The 12,606-nt window shown below is 38.5% G+C and overlaps 2 non-coding genes across 2 annotated transcripts; both read left to right on the forward strand.

The window, feature by feature from the left end:
* The first annotated feature begins 5,429 nt into the window (after positions 1–5,429).
* On the forward strand, positions 5,430–5,501 carry Trnac-gca (transfer RNA cysteine (anticodon GCA)). Its single transcript has one exon. It is a non-coding gene; the product is annotated as a tRNA-Cys (tRNA).
* Positions 5,502–6,818: 1,317 nt separating this feature from the next.
* On the forward strand, positions 6,819–6,890 carry Trnac-gca (transfer RNA cysteine (anticodon GCA)). Its single transcript has one exon. It is a non-coding gene; the product is annotated as a tRNA-Cys (tRNA).
* The last annotated feature ends 5,716 nt before the right edge of the window (positions 6,891–12,606 follow it).

Raw genomic sequence — 12,606 nt, forward strand, 5'->3', positions numbered from 1 at the left:
TGTGTGGTCTTACGCCGCAAGAGTTAAAAACGTCACCCAGAACACATCAGATGTGAGACACCCTCGTGTAGATGAAGTTGGAGACGTTCACGTTGACGTTAGCGGTGACGTTGATGACGTAAACATTGATTCGGCGTCTGGTGGCACTGAATCTGAAGACAACGACGACAGCCAATCTATGAGTGATGATGGCAGTATGGACGATGATAACGAAGATACTGATGACGTGAAGCTGGACGATGACGTCCAACATGAAAGACAACACGTGCAACGAAGTTCCTACTGAGGTTGTGTCCAGTGTATGTCCCAAAGGCGAAGCCGGTTTTGTTGAATGTAAGAAGACTGAAGTGCAGGCCGAAGTTCATGACGTAGTTTCTTCAGCACATTGTCAACAGAAGAAAGCGAAACTGGCTAAGGCCAACGTTCCTAAAGAAGATGCTACCTTAGCTGATGTGGACGACAGTGTTTGCACTGTTACGTCCGATGACGTCGTTCATGATAATCCGGAGGATTCATTAGTACACCATCTCAGGATAGTGACAATATGTTACTGGAATTTCGATAACGAAAATCCTTAACTTCCTGTGCAAGAAGGCGGTTAGGAAAAGGTTGTATGGACTGATTGGACAAGAAATTGCGCATACTTAATTAGGAACCATGGGTATGTACGCCTTACTTCAACTATTTATGATGTGTGTCCAAAGCTCAGTTTGTTTTGGTTCATTAAATGTAAATGGTTTGCCTGATGCTAACAAGCAAGTGCAGGTGAAGAATTCTGTATTCGAGAACGATATTGATGTCCTATTTTGGCAAGAAACCCATTTTGCCAATTATAACGATACAAAAGGTGTAAATATCCCCGGTGATGCACAGTGGGCGTTTGGGACAAACAGGAGCTGTGGCGTGGGGATCATTATAAGACATACCGTAGACTGTAGCATACGGAAGGTAATTAGGTAACCATATGGGAGATATGTAACAATGAAGGTGGAGATTAATAACACTGCCCTTAACCTTGTGTACATATATGCCCCTAACGGTTGTAAAGAAAGGAAAGACTTTATTGCCGGTATGCGGTAGTGAAGTTCCTGGGTTAGGTGGGGAATTTAATTTTGTCGAGAACAATATATTGGATAAATGTGAGGTAACGCAAAAGCAAGAAATGATGTTCTAGATGAAATCAGTGTGCCAAAACAAGACTTTGGTGTTTTGTTTACTGGAAATGTAATGTATCTGCGCTGTTAGAGCCGGAGTTAACTCAGTTAAAATTCAGAATGTATACAATAATCATGTCACTAATATAGATAATGTGAATGAATTTAAATGTGATTAAATGGATGTTATTCGCGCACATTGTGGTATTATTTCTGCAAAGAAGAAAGGGCAAATTAGCGGCTTTGAAGAAAGAACTGAATTGCTTCAAAGATGACCCTAATGACGTGAATAAAACAATAAATGCCCTTCACAAAACAGCCCGTGATGGAGAGGTAATTAGATCCAAAGCGGTGTATTTCGATCGAGGTGAAAAGCCCACAAGGTATTTGTTAAGCGAGAGGTCGGCCAAGGGAAAAAGAAAATGATTAAAAATATTAAATTACATAAAGAAGGCTCAAACATTAAATGCCATAAGGAAGGCTCAAACATTAAATGCCATAAGGAAGGCTCAAACATTAAATGCCATAAGGAAGGCTCAAACAGGGCAAAGTAACATTGCTCGTTGTATCCGTTCTTATTACAAATATTTATATCCTAAAGAGACAACTGATTTGCAAGATACCTTTTTGTCAGAATTACCGGAGATACTTGTGAGGGTGTATTAACTGAGGATGAATTGTACTTTGCTATAAACCATATGTCTAAATACCGTTCCCGTGGTAAGGACAGTTTTCCAGAGAAATCTGATTTGATAACGCTCCTTTGTAAAGGTACTAGTAATCTAGACAATATTAAAAATTGGAGACTAATCAGTCTGTTAAAAATGGATTACAAAATTGCGTCAAAAGCTCTGTGTAACCACCTGAAGTCCGTTATTGACACAATTGTCCTACAAAATCAAACTTGTGGAGTATTTTGGATCATTTGCATCTGTTAAGAAATATTTATGATTATGTCGAACAAAAGAACCTTAAGGCCTGTTTTATAAATTTGGATCAGGGAAAGGCGTTTGATAGAGTGGACTAGTCGTTTTTGTTTAAATGTTTGCAAGAGTATAATTTTTGGACCAGACTGTTGTAACTTGGTAAAACTGTTACACGAATATAACTGGCGGTGTCATTGTTAACCGCCACGTTACAGAATCATTTAGTTTATCCCTTGGTGTCCGTCAGGGCTGTGCCTTTTCGCCGCTTCTGTACGTGTTGTCATTGGAGCCATTCATTGAAGCAGTTATAAACAATAAATTAATTAGAGGTGTATGAATGCCCGGAACGGACAAACAGGCAAAGGTTTCTCCTTTAGCAGATGATACAACTGTGGTTGTTTCTGAGGAGAGTTCAGTTCCGCAGCTGACAAAAGAGGCTGATATGTATGGCAACGCATTGGGGGCAAAACTAAACTTAGCCAAAAGTGCCGCTCTCCCCAATGGTAAGTGGGCTGAAGCAGATGTTCCTGATGTTGGCCTTAAAACAGTTAAGAATGCGAAAATTTGTGGAGTGTACTTTGGAGCTTAACTCATAAAGGTGAAAAAGAATGTTTTCTCATGGGCAGGAAGACTTTTAACCCTTCAAGGCAAGCCTGTCCTCATTAATAGTTTGACATCAGCAGTGTTATGGTTTACTGCTCAATGTGTAGGTTCACTCAGTCAATGTGTTAACCAGTGTTCCCAAAAAGTGTTCAGGTTTTTATGGAGCAACAAACCTGAATCTTTGAAAAGGGCTATTGTGTGCAATACCTTCGTTGCTGGTGGCCTAAATGTACAACGCATAGATTGTAAAAGAAAAGTTTTAACTGTCAGGCATATTTTGAAGTTGATTAATGGGTCCACAGTGGATTGGACTCATTTCGCCATTTATTGGATAGGACAGTCTGTGCGGAATGTTAAACCTGAGTTTAGTATTCCTAACATACCTCACTCTGAATATGTAGCACCATTTTATAAGATCGCGATGAACGCATGAAAAGAGTTTTACCAGGAACAAACATTACCTGTGCTACCATATACCACCAAGTTCATTTACACTCAGCTCATTAAAATGTTGTAGAGGTTCCACGAGTTGAAATAAGGTACCCCTAGTTAGACTGGTCTCCTATTTGGAAGACAGTTTTTCACCCATTTCTGGATCATAACTTGACAAATTTCTGTTTTCAGATGGTTCATGATATATTGCCTGTTGAGGAACGGTTATTACGCCGTAATATCGCCACTTATGCCTTATGTGTTTTCTATCAGAACCCAGAAACGCAGGTACATCTGTTTGTTGAATGTCGCATGTTGCAGCAAGTCTTTAATGAACTTCTTCGTGTTTGAGCTTTGTATGCAAATTTTATACCGCGTTTAAATGAAGAGAACCTATTCAGTAAGATTTTGGACAATGTAGATACAAAGTACCGACCTATATGTCTGTATGTTATGAGTCCTACAGAGTCTTCCCTGTGGCGCGCTCGTAATGACATGGTAATTCAGAACAAATCAAGAGATGTTAATTATATTGTTGGATGTGCCAAGGGCACTATAAGGACAGCAGTTCATGTGGACTTTGTCCGGCTAAAAAGGCAAACGTTTCAAAAGATTTGGTATAAAAACACATGTTTTCCAGACTAATGAATGACAAATTGGTGTATTTGTTTAGATAAGATGCATGTTTGTAAATGTGATATTAGGGATTCAATCCCGTGTATAGTATAACACTGTTTATCTGTCAAACTTTTGTAATATATATGGGCAAGCTAATTACCATGCCAACACTGTGATACATATATATTTTATCCGTTGAAATATTGCCCATTGTACTGAATAAGATTCAACGGAATTACATTGTCACCCGTGAAAAAATTATAAGCCGAGTTTAAGCCGATACTGGTTCCTGGTATCCACTACAAACTGTAGTAAACAACAATTTGGCAAAAAAGTTTAATGCTAGATAAAAACACCATTGCCTCCAAATGTTTTATGCTTGCTGAACATGTTTTCATGACTAAGACATTTTGAATTTTTTGTTGCATATAACATATAAAATGACACGCCTGATTTGTAAAACCTTTCACTTTCGTCACTAAGCAACAGATTTCACGACAAACACCCTCATTTAAATCAGAGCCTTTCTATTAGAATTTATAGCCTTTAAGTTTGAACGTCGTACTTTTCAGCTGGAAATTATATTGTAAATTGACTTTAAGTATCTGGATCAATTAATGCAGCTACCCGAGAAAAGTAGGCAACTAGAGACAATTTTCTATCGGGGTTTTGTTCCCTTTCACAAATTTATGACGTACCAGGGGGTATAGCTCAGTGGTAGAGCATTCGACTGCAGATTGAGAGGTTCAATCCCAAAATCCCCCTACTGACAACTTTACTATTTTACACCTTATGATAAAAACAAATATATTTTTTCATCGTTTTTAACGCGTAAAACCGACCTTTACATCTAGGTAAAGCTTTAAACCTGTACAGGAGTGACTAAAAAGGGATATTTTAATGGTAAAAGTTTTCTAAAATACATATACAGTTTAAAATTACCCACAGCAGTTTTCTGACCTAAACAGCATACGCCAAACAGTGGTTTCTAAAACTATACATGCAAAGCGCACTTTAACTTAGGAAGAAATTATTTCAAAACTGTACTCATTTGACGGAATATTGTTAATTAGTTCTGACAATGGCCAATATGTTATACGAACAAGAGTTGATTTTGACTTTGAGGAATCGTTTAAAACGTATGCAATGCAATAAAATTGATGCCATATATGTGCTGGGTAAAGGTTTAGGTTTGCCTCGTCTAAAGCCGTGGTATATACATCGCAGAGGAGTAACCAATTTTTTTAAATGATTAAGTTTAAGCCGATACTTTGTAATTGGTTCCTGGTATCCAATACAAACTGTAGTAAACAACAATTTGGCAACAAATTTTAATGCTGGATAAAAACACCATTGTCATCAAATGTTTTATGCTTGCTGAACATGTTCTCAGCGGTCAGACATTTTGAATTTTTTGTTGCATATAACATATGAAATGACACGCCTAATTTGTAAAACGTTTCACTTACGTCGGTAGGTAACACATTTCATGACAAACACCCTCATTTAAATCAGAGCCTTTCTATTAGAATTTATAGCCTTTAAGTTTGAACATTGTACTTTTCAGCTGGAAATTATATTGTAAATTGACTTTAAGTATCTAGATCAATTAATGCAGCTACCCGAGAAAAGTATGCAACTAAGAGACAATTTTCTTTCGAGGTTTTGTTCCCTTTCACAAATTTATGACGTATGAGGGGGTATAGCTCAGTGGTAGAGCATTCGACTGCAGATCGAGAGGTCTCCGGTTCAATCCCGGATGCCCCCTGTTGCTAACGTTTTTACTACCTTACACTTTGTCATTAGAGGGAATTTTTTTATCATTTTAACGCGTGGAATCGGCTTTTCCCTCTAGGCACAGCTTTAAACCTCTACAGGAATGACTAAAAAGGGATATTGTAATAATAAATGCTATCTAAAATACATATTCAGTTTAGAACTACCCACAGCATTTTTCTGAAGTAAACAACATAAGCTATACAGTGTTTTCTAAAAATATACCTGCAAAGTACACTTTACCTAAGGAGGAAATTAGTTCAAAACTGTACTCATTTGACGGAATACTGTTAATTAGTTCAGGGAATTGCCAATATGTTATACGGACAAGAGTTGATTTTGACTTTGAGGAATTGCTTGAAACATATGCAATGCAATAAAATTAATGGCATATATGTGCTGGATAAAGGTCTAGTTTTGCCTCATTGGTAGAGAATTCTACTGCAGATCCAGCGGTCTCTCTTTTAATCACGAATGCCTCCTACTGCAGATTCACTATTTTACACCTTGTCAATAGAGGGATTATTTTTGTAGCGTTTTTATCGCTTGATACATTTCGTACATTTCTCTGATCTAAACAGAATACGCTATACACCGATTTCTAAGATTATATGTGCAAAGCAAACTTTAACTTGGGGGGGAAATTATTTCAAAACTGTACTGTTTTTATGTAGTAATGTTTAAGCATTTCTGGCAACGGTCAAGAGGTTATACCGGCAAGAGTTGATTTTGACTTTGAGAAAACGTTTAAAACAAACAGAAAGCAATGCAATTGAAGCCATATATATGCTGGATAAAGGTTTAGGTTTGCCTCGTCTAAAGCCGTGGTATATACATCGCAGATGAGTAACCAATTTTTTTAAATGATAAAGTTTAAGCCGATACTTTGTAATTGGTTCCTGGTATCCAATACAAACTGTAGTAAACAACAATTTGGCAACAAATTTTAGTGCTGGATAAAAACACCATTGTCTCCAAATGTTTTATGCTTGCTGAACATGTTTTCAGCGGTCAGACATTTTAAATTTTGTTTTGCATATAACATATGAAATGACACGCATGATTTGTAAAACCTTTCACTTACGTCGCTAGGTAACACATTTCATGAGAAACAGCCTCATTTAAATCAGGGCCTTTCTATTAGAATTTACAACCTTTGAGTTTGAACGTTGTACTTTTCAGCTGGAAATTATATTGTAAATTGACCTGACGTATCTAGAGCAATTAATGCAGCAACCCGAGAAAAGTAGGCAACTAGCGACAATTTTCTATCGGGGTTTTGTTCCGTTTCACAAATTCGTGACTTATGAGGGGTATAGCTCAGTGGTAGAGCATTTGACTGCAAATCAAGAGGTCTCCGGTTCAATCCCGGATGCCCCCTGCTGACATGTTTACTACCTTACACTTTGTCATTAGAGGGATATTTTTGATCGTTTTTAACGCGTGAAATCAACTTTTCCTTCTAGGCATAGCTTTAAAACTGTACAGGAATGACTAAAAGAGGAATTCTCTACTGGTAAATGTTATCTAAAATACATATACAGTTTAGAATTACCCACAACGTTTCTCTGACGTAAACAGCATACACTATAAAGTGTTTTTTAAAACTATACCTGCAAAGCACACTTTAACTAAGGAGGGAATTTAAACTGTACTCTTTTGACGGAATACTGTTAATTAGTTCAGGCAATTGCCAATATGTTATACGGACAAGAGTGGATTTTGACTTTGAGGAATCGTTTAAAACGTATGCAATGCAATAAAATTAATGGCAAATATATGCTAGATAAAGGTCTAGTTTTGCCTCAGTGGTAGAGAATTCTACTGGAGATTCACTACTTTACACCTTGTCATTAGATTTTTTTTTTTTTTTTTTTTGATTGGAGTTTTACGCCGTACTCAAGAATATTTCACTTATACGACGGCGGCCAGCATTATGGTGGGTGGAAACCGGGCAGAGCCCGGGGGAAACCCACGACCATCCGTAGGTTGCTGACAGACCTTCTCACATACGGCCGGAGATAAAGCCAGCATGAGCTGGACTTGAACTCACAACGACCGCATTGGTGAGACCTTGTCATTAGAGGGAATATTTTTTTAGCGTTTTTATCGTTTGATACATTTCGTACATTTCTCTGATCTAAACAGAATACGCTATACACTGATTTCTAAGATTATATGTGCAAAGCAAACTTTAACTTGGGAGGAATGTATTTCAAACCTGTACTTTTTTTTACCTCATAATGTTTAATTGATGCCATATATATGCTGGATAAACGTTTAGATTTGCCTCGTTCAAAGCTTATTTTTGTCCAGATTCTGGTACAACAGGGCCGTTTTACTAATCTCTTATGTTATTTTGCATGATGTAAAGGAAATCTGGATAGATTTTCTTGGAGGAGGTAAGGTTCATATGGTGCCTTGCGGAACAACTATAAATGACAGGACTAAAGGTGGTTTAGGTCTGCCAGATACGCGCAGCAAAGTGAAGGCTTTGCGGTTGAAATTTATGGGCCGGTTTTTCGATAATACACGGTCTGCTGTTTGGAAGACCTTCTTCAAGTTTTTGTTATCGGAATGTGAAAATTTGAACTTATACCTGCCTTTGCTTTATATGTCATTGAATAAATCCTTGTTACGCGGTATTCCTCCTTTTTAGTCCGAAATGATTTTAGCCTGGTCAGACTTACGGGAACATTTAATAGTTTTCTACAATCCAAACATTGCTATAGCGCATCTAGCACAAACTTTCTGTGTTAAAGCAAAGTTGTTTGATGTTGAGGATTTTCTGTATATTGCTGTTCCCGGTTTTCTACCAGAAAGTGCTATTGTTGAGATTGTTTTAGATGAATGTCCGGATGCACATATTTCTAAAGTTGTTAGTGTTTATCGCGTTATAAAATCTGCGATACCAATGAAATGGCTAAATGACTAAATTGGATAGAATAATTGCTTTGAAACAGAGAGTGAACTCTATGTCATTTTGAAGGAGACAATTGTGTTTTGTAACTGTATACACTCACAACAAGTATTTTGTACAAAAATGTCAGACAGCCCTTGATAAAGGAACCAGCCTCTTTGAAATACTGGAGCAGGGTGTTTCCTAATTTTGATGTTGACCATGTGTGGCCACTCGTTGCTATCCCTGGAAAGAGTCCAGAATCGGTACAGCTGGACTGGAAAATCCTTCATAATGTCATTTACTCGAAAGAAAACCGCATCGGCTTAACTGATTGTGACAAATGTAATCTATGTGGTGGTGATGTAGAAGACTTGTTTCATTTATTTATTAACTGTCCTAAAAACTCATTAAACATACCTGCGATATTCTAGAAACATTTTTTTGTTCCGTTCACCCAAGGGTTTTAAACCTAATGTCCCACCAGGAACTGCTACTCTTTCGAGTAAACAGGAAGGTGAAAATGTAAACTTTGTTTTTGTAAATATTATCTGTAGTTTAGCCAGGCTGGCGATGTAAAAAATAAAAAATGTGATGATATATGACGGAAAACAAGTTTTTATTAAAAACAAATGTACTTTCCTCTAGTTTGTATTGGGGAAAACGTAGGGGGACAACTGTGTGTAAGATATTAAGGGAAGCCGTACTACTGTGATTAACCCGTTTTTAATCCCGGGGCAAACTTGTAAGAAAATGTCTGTATCATTCCTTGTATACTGAAGGTGATAAAATATTTCTCAAAAGAAAAAATAAAGCATTCGACTGACGGTCTATAGGTCTCCGGTTCAATCCCGAATACCCTCTACTGCATCTTCACTATTTTACGGCTTCTCATTAGAGAGAAGCCATACCGCGTGAAACCGGCTTTCCCCTCCTGGCTCAGCTTAAAACCTGTACAGGAATGACTAAAATAAAGGGATATTCTAATGGTAAATGTTATGTAAAACACATATACAGTTAAGAATTACTAATAGCATTTCTCTTATCTAACCGAATTGTTAAGTACGACGTTAACCCCCAAGCACTCACTCAGTCACTCTTACCTAAACAGCATACGCTATCCACCGTTTTCTAAGATTATACGTGCAAAGCACACTTTAACTTTGGATAAAATTAGTTCAGATCTGTACTTATTTCACGTAATACGGTTTAATGAGCTAAAAAGCTTGGTAATTAATGTTAATGTTGGATAAAAACGCCATTGGCTCTAGATGACGGCTGTAGCAGAGTGGCAACCTGTCTGCCTAGATGTCAAGATTGGTATTTTATGCATGTTTTTCCTTTTCACTCTTTCTGTGTTATGGTTGTTATTATGATTCACTCATTATATCTGGATTAGAGAATAACTACTGACTTTTCTCTGCAAACCGCTTGTCATGTATTATCTCCCCACAATGATGATGTACCAAGAATGTAGTAAGTACATGATTTTATCAGAACTATAGATGTAGAAAATACGACTCTAAGTGGCGATGTGAAAGAGGTTTGTTAGGTACCTATTGAGGGTTACCCTCTGGGCTCTGGCCGCTTTCCTCCTCTTACAAACCTGATTGTCATCGTATATTTGTTTATTTGTTTATTTATTTTACACTGTGCCCAAACACAAGCCAGAGTCTGGGGAAAACAAGCCCCTGGCTTGTCCTGTCGCATAAGCGCAGTATTCGTCAGAGTGGAGTTAAACCCTAACCATACAATACAGAGTTAGTTTTGTTTCGAGTAACTAACTTCAACTAAACGAACATCCTAGCAACAGAAAATTATACAATATTCAGGAAGGATACCATACAACCTATATACCACACTATAAAAAGGCATTCCAAGGTTAAAGTAGGTTAGGTTGAAGTTCTTACCTAAAGGTAGAAGGTATTTCAAAGCACATGAATCGTTTGTACCCTTTATGTCCCGTTTCACCATATCCTACTTCCATTATCTGTCTGCACCCACGTTGGCAATATATAGTAGAACAGGGCCACAGTTGAAGTTCGGCGGGTTTTTAATGCCTCCCATGTTAAACGTCATTTAGCACTCTTCGAATAGATATGGCCGTCCTGCACTAAATGTCTCTGTCCATGTATTACACCAAATCTGACATGCATGTGCGCTACAAATTTATTTTGTTGAGAAGCACAGAAGTATATTAAACAACCTGTGTCAGCTAGAAATAAGCCATTCCTTGTGTATGTGTGAGGTGGGGAAACTGTCTCCAATACACGGTAGACACATTTGGTGTCTGGTATACACGACGGACACAAATGCTGTCCCAAAGAACAGTGAAAAGAGTTATTGCTCACCTATATACATGTTCTAACCGAAGGATAAAATCTGTCCTCCATTTCACAGGCGGTTTCAATCTGCCAGTTTATGTTTTCTTTTGTCCCGTCATTTGTAAAATTACATCAAGTGAAAGTCGTGCTCGTAAAGCAATCAAAAAAACCTGGTTGCTTTCCAACAGTGGGGCAGGAATGTGCTTTTAAAGGACTTGGGAAGCTTGTGACCTTGATGTGTAGGTGAGTTCCACATTTCAAAATGAATACCACAAGATCTTCAGTTTTAGTGAGTCATAACGCCAGCGTGACTCACATGTATATACTGTATGGAACAAAGCACGACCTCAAAGAAAGGTTTACTCATTACTTTTCTTTAGGGTAATAAATAGCAACTGGTTATAGCATAACTAAGCATTCAAAATACAAAGCCTTAAGTTAGAACAGTTCATACCAATTCTAAATCGCTGAAAAAACATTGAGCTGATTTCATCTTGAATCTTCCAGTCCAGAATGTACATATGAACATACAAGTACGCAAATGACATGGAAGGTCATAACAAGGTCATGTTGAGATAACGACAGCCGGGATCAAACACCATCTTCTGAGCTAGTCGACACCTTAGAGCATCAATCATTGCTCTAACAAAACTGGTGACGTAGCCCGGTGACGTTTGAGAAACTTGCTCAAACTTTCAGCAATCCGAAATATAACCAAGAATTACAATGAAACGGCATCAACTTCATCTTTACCCGAAAGGCTGCATCAAGACTTCGTTTTCCTTCCTGTGTATCTCCAAAATAAAACTAGCGTTAAATAGAATGACTTTGCGTTTGCTGCATGGTGTTTATCAATGCTTTCAGTATGATATCACAATGGTGTCTTCTTGTCGCATGCCGTTATATGTGCAGTCACTTAGTGCCATGCTTGTGATACCTCGTGGGATGATTCTGGTGATACCTTGTGGGGATGATTCTGGTGATACCTCGTGGGATGATTCTGGTGATACCTTGTGGGGATGATTCTGGTGATACCTTGTGGGGATGATTCTGATGATATCTTGTGGGGATGATTCTGATGATATCTTGTGGACACGGTTCTGGTGATACCTTGTAGACATGGTTCTGGTGATACCTTGTGGGGATGATTCTGATGATATCTTGTGGACGCGGTTCTGGTGATACCTTGTGGACACGGTTCTGGTGATACCTTGTGGACACGGTTCTGGTGATACCTTGTGGACACGGTTCTGGTGATACCTTGTGGGGATGATTCTGATGATATCTTGTGGACACAGTTCTGGTAATACCTTGTAGACATGGTTCTGGTGATACCTTGTGGGGATGATTCTGATGATATCTTGTGGACACGGTTCTGGTGATACCTTGTGGACACGGTTCTGGTGATACCTTGTGGACACGGTTCTGGTGATACCTTGTGGACACGGTTCTGGTAATACCTTGTAGACATGGTTCTGGTGATACCTTGTGGACACGGTTCTGGTAATACCTTGTAGACATGGTTCTCGTGATACCTTGTGGGGATGACTCTGGTGATATCTTGTGGACACAGTTCTGGTGATACCTTGTGGACACGGTTCTGGTGATACCTTGTGGACACAGTTCTGGTGATACCTTGTGGACACAGTTCTGGTGATACCTTGTGGACACAGTTCTGGTGATACCTTGTGGACACGGTTCTGGTGATACCTTGTGGACACGGTTCTGGTGATACCTTGTGGGGATGACTGGTGATATCTTGTGGACACAGTTCTGGTGATACCTTGTGGGGATGACTGGTGATATCTTGTGGACACAGTTCTGGTGATACCTTGTGGACACAGTTCTGGTGATACCTTGTGGACACGGTTCTG

This window comes from Liolophura sinensis, chromosome 6 (assembly GCF_032854445.1).
Source record: "Liolophura sinensis isolate JHLJ2023 chromosome 6, CUHK_Ljap_v2, whole genome shotgun sequence".
In the NCBI taxonomy this organism is placed as follows: domain Eukaryota; kingdom Metazoa; phylum Mollusca; class Polyplacophora; order Chitonida; family Chitonidae; genus Liolophura; species Liolophura sinensis.